Raw genomic sequence first — 4761 nt, 5'->3', positions numbered from 1 at the left:
GCCTTCTTTTGTGTGCGAGTCCCAGATGCCGCGGGCGGAGCCCTTCTCCCCGAGGGGGCTTTGTTCCCGGACCTCCGGGCGAAGGAGCCCCCCCTGGCGGGAGACGCGGAGAGCTGGGTGGGGCGCCGGGGAAACCCGAGCCAGTTCTTCATTGTCCGCCTCGTTGGGGGGAACACGTGCATCCCGTCCGCTCCCAGGTTCATCCTTCTGATCCTGGGTACCCCGCGTGGGGAAAGTTAGGCAGCCGGCCCTACGGGGAGCCGGGTGTGTGTCGAGGACACTAGGCTGACTTGGCAGACAGAGGATGCACAGGCCTGGCGCCTCATTTTTTGGGAGAAGCTTTTGTCTGCCCTTCTGGGTTGCCCCTGGGAAGCTGCCCTCCGCTGAGGTCACCCCGTACTCCCTTCCTGCCTGGAGGTGTCACCCTTACCCCGGCCCCCTGCGCTGATGGGGAGCTGGTCCAGTGGAAAATGACCACATTGACCCAACTGCAGCGAAGGGAGAGCGCCTCCAGTGGCGTGGCGCGCGGAGAATTTGGATGGAGAGTTCGGGCCAAGTCCTGCCACCGCCCATCTTAATCCGGGTTGTGATGTGGCGACTCCCCACCAGCTCAGCCTAGCCCAGGCTTTTGGAATCTGGGCTGCGCGTTCTGACCCGGGCTCAGTTCTACCAGTCACAGCTGCGGGTGAACGGACTTGGAGAGAGCACAGTTTTTAACCTCTTAATGCAGCATAATGGAATCTTGGGGGGGTGGGGGTGGGGATGGAGCGGGGTGGGGAAGAAAAGGTTGATATTCTTTAAAGGAGGGGTAACCTGGATTACTTGCTTGGAATAGGCCAGTCGAATTTGTGGAAGATTTGCCGTGAGATTTAATATTTCAAAATAGACATTTTTATACATTGGTTAGAAATACCATTTCTTATATTTTAGGTATACAGACAGATCTGCATGGCTTGTAAATAGTTTTCATTATTACTAATTCTTAGGTACATTACTTATTACCTACTTCATCTTAAGTCTGCTTATTTTGAGAGCGGAAAAAAACTTGTTAGACATTTTAATAGACACATTATTAGCAAGTAGGTGGTTGCTTTTGATACCGTGCCCCACTAGCTGTAAGACCTTACTTTATGTATAAAAGGTCAAGAATCAGGTAGTCTGTCTGCACAGAAATCTGCAGAGCTTACAGGATTTTAACAGTGGTTCTTTTTTTTTTTTTTTTTTTAGAAAATATGCCTTGAGATCACAAAGGATTTTTTCCTCAACTCACTCCTGCCAATTGTGTTGTCAGGATAGCAGTTTGTTATTGAAGTGCCCCAAAGCAGTATGCAATAATCACTACCTAGAGAGACTAGGAGATGAGGAGTGACTGTTTTCTCTTTCTGAATCAAAAAGAATTTGAGAGAAGGTTAAAAAACAAAAGTAAATAGCAGTTTGCAAATAGGAAATTTCATGATTAACAGAAGCATACTAACTTGTAATCTCGTTTCCCTGCATGGGATCCGAGAGAAGAGATCTGTTCTTTGAACTAGTGTTTCAGGAGGTGACAGCATTCTCTTGGAATTTTGACTTCTGGAATACTAAATTTGGAAGATAAAGGAGAAGAGAATATTGCCTACTTAGGGACTCTGTGGTTCCCTAATTCTGTATTGGCAGTATCTATCTGGAACTATAGTTCCTTTAGAAATGCGGGAAAATTGTGATTAAGGCCAAGCTTAATAGTTTGCTTATTCATTTAACTGATTGTTGACTACCTACTAAGAGACAGGCACTGTTCTGTGAGCACATAACAATAATCAAGACACATGTGCTCCCTTTGGGAGTACAGATGATGAGCACATAAATGAAAAACCCAGAATACTGGAAAATAAACAGGGAGGTGGCATGGAAATAAGAACAGGAAAATGACTGCACATAGAGAGGCCTTTTTAGGTAGGGTGGTACTGAGAAAGATCTCTGAAGAGGAGAGATTTGAGCTGCAGAGACCAAATTTCCCAGAACTACTAGTAGGCAAAATACCTGAGGCAGGAATTAGCTTTGTGTGTTTGAGAATCTAGTCTAAAGACTTGATAAAAAACTGGGGAGAGTGGAGGATGGAGAGGAGAGCTTCACTTAGGTCATTTGGGCTTTCTTGCAATCCATGGTAAGAAGTTAAGCTTTGTAAAAAGACTTATTTTAGCAATATGCTTCTTAAATAACGAAAATGTGATTTTTGGAGCAACAATAAAAGTTGAAGATTTAGGGGAACTGGGACAATTGTGAGTTGAGACAAAGGAGGTGAGAAATCTAGTGTCTAAAATAAACTAGCATGACTGGAAAGAGGATTGAGGTTACTGAATATGGTAGGTCCTTGACATTTGTGTATTCACTTGTGTTTGCAGTTTACACTATCTTGGTGGAAACTTTAACTTCTATTCTTACCTTCTTAATTCACTTGTTAGGTTGTGATTTTGCTGTCGGCTTTTGTGTGTGCGGCATCCTTCTTCCAGTGCAGTCACTGAAGCTTCTCGATGGCCATATTTTCACAGAAGCTTTTGATTTTAAGTTGAAAGAAGTAGTTTTAAGTTTGAAGTAATGCAAGGGAAACTTATAGAAATTGAGTTGAGAAATGCCAAGCAACATTAAGGATGGCATTGAGCTCTTGACCCTTTGACATATTACAAAGCAGTACTAAGATTGAAAATATGTGGTGTATTTGGATTCTAAAGGCTATTAAGGAACTAGAGTTTTATCCTGTTTTTATCCCTGCTCCTGCTCTGCCATCCAGTTGCCCTTGTCTTTGATAATTTATATTATGAAGCCAAAATGTATGCACATGTAAAATGTTGATACTAGGAAGTGTGTCAACCTAATGTGTTAAAATGTCCCTAGTAAAAATGATTTATAAGCAAATTGTCTTTTAAAATTTACCCTTAAGTTTTTTTAATAGGTTTAGGCACCCATAATTTTTTTCTGATTCCAGTTTTTGCTTATTCTGTGTTTTTCTTATACTGGTGGGAGCATTTGATCTATTGTAAAGAAATTAGCCTTGTGTCTTAAATTTTTTCCCAATTTATTCCTTGTATTTAACTTTTGGGGGGGGGTTTTGACCCCCCTAGAAATTTTTATGTAGTCAGGTTTACCATTTTCTTTTATGATTTTTGAGTCAGTTTTACTTTTAGAAGGCCTTCTCTAATGCTGTAATCATTTCTCCCATGTTTTCTACTAATACTTTTGAAATATAATTCTTAAATTCTTTTGTAGCTTATTTTGTTTTACAGAGTGAATTAGTGATGTATTTTGTCACATGATTTGCTGTTAGTCCCAGCACCACTTATGAATCCTCTATCTTTATATGTTAAATGCAAATTTTGGCATATACTTGTAGTAAGGGTAAACTATTTTTTTTGTCTGATGCATAAGTGCCAAGTGTTTAATTTATTCCAATTTTTAAAAAGCAATAAAATCCCAGCTAGTAGGTTTTTTGCAGAATTACTTTTCCTAGCTACCTATGCATATATATAACTTTCTATCTCCATTTAAAGTTACATAGTCCCCTCTCTTTGTTGGAATTCTAACATTTATGGGTAACATTAAATGTGTAACATTTATGGATTTAGGGGAGAATTAGTAAGTTGTTATACTGAGTATATATTATCCATTTAGTAGTCTCTGAATCATTTATATGACCCACCAGTCAAAAAAAGTATTTTCTTTAATGAATAGAATTGTTACTGCTACCGCAGATGAAGACAACTTTTGAAGTTTTTTTCCAAACAGATTTGGAATTGTATGATTATATTTGTTTCCTTGGGAAAATTATGTTTTTTTATAAAACCAGGTTTAGTAGTGAGAATGGAGACAGAATGGAGATAAAAGATAATTAGAGGTTGTATTTAGGAGAGAGGAAAGGTTGTAGCATATACAGGAAAAACAAATCCGTAGTTGCAAAGGATTTTTTGTTGTCTAAGAAAAAAAAGAAAGTAGAGATATCTTGTGGTTGTACATTAAGGATAGATACATACTTTACTGCTTCTCAACTGCTTTTGTGAAAAGAGAACCAGGTTTGTTTGCATGTTTTTTCTCCTCACCTTTATTAACTAACTCATGAACTTGACTAATTGGTAGATGCCAGTATTTATTAATGTCAATGTTTTTTGAAAGCTCTACTTAAAGACCTAGTGTTGAAGGTTTTTTAAGCTGCTATAGTCTTTAATCACAAAAATGAGACTTTTCTTTTAAAAATTGTTTTCTAAGGTTATTAAATATGCTTAAACCTATATATGAATCCCTTTTTAGAACTTTAAAACTTGTCAGTTCACCTAACCAATATCATTAAATTGTAGAAAACTTGATTTCTTTATTAATTCTGATATTTTAATTGGGTATAAAATTTTGATACAGTATGTAAAAACATGCTTTTGCTTATAGAAGGTGAATTATGAAAATCAATTTAAAAGATCAAGTACGTATTTTATTATCTTATTTTCTTATAGGGCCTTTATACTACACATAGAATTAAAATTAGGGCTAACAATACCACTTTTGAACAAGGACTGAAAACCACTTTCTTACCTACTCTCATTTACTCACTTACCTTCCACCAAACTTAGTTGTCTTATCTTACTAAAATGTTACTGAAACTTGTTGCAAGCACTATTTGAGTTCAGAATTAACATAATCAAACTTTTTTTAAAGATTTATTTATTTATTTATTCATATAGAGCTGGGGTACAGGCCAGAGATGCGGAGGGTGAGAGGATTCACCAGGGACAGAGTGGG

At 38.3% G+C, this 4761-nt stretch overlaps 1 protein-coding gene across 1 annotated transcript in view; it reads left to right on the top strand.

Annotated features, from left to right (window-relative positions):
• RTN4 (reticulon 4) overlaps positions 1-4761 on the top strand; it is a 60819-nt gene that overhangs the window by 872 nt on the left and 55186 nt on the right. The window lies entirely within an intron of this gene.

The sequence above is a fragment of the Condylura cristata genome, unplaced genomic scaffold (genome assembly GCF_000260355.1).
Source record: "Condylura cristata isolate star-nosed mole 26May11 unplaced genomic scaffold, ConCri1.0 scaffold00031, whole genome shotgun sequence".
Taxonomy (NCBI): domain Eukaryota; kingdom Metazoa; phylum Chordata; class Mammalia; order Eulipotyphla; family Talpidae; genus Condylura; species Condylura cristata.
Note: the sequence above shows the minus strand (reverse complement) of the source record. Positions and strands in the feature narration are given on the sequence as shown.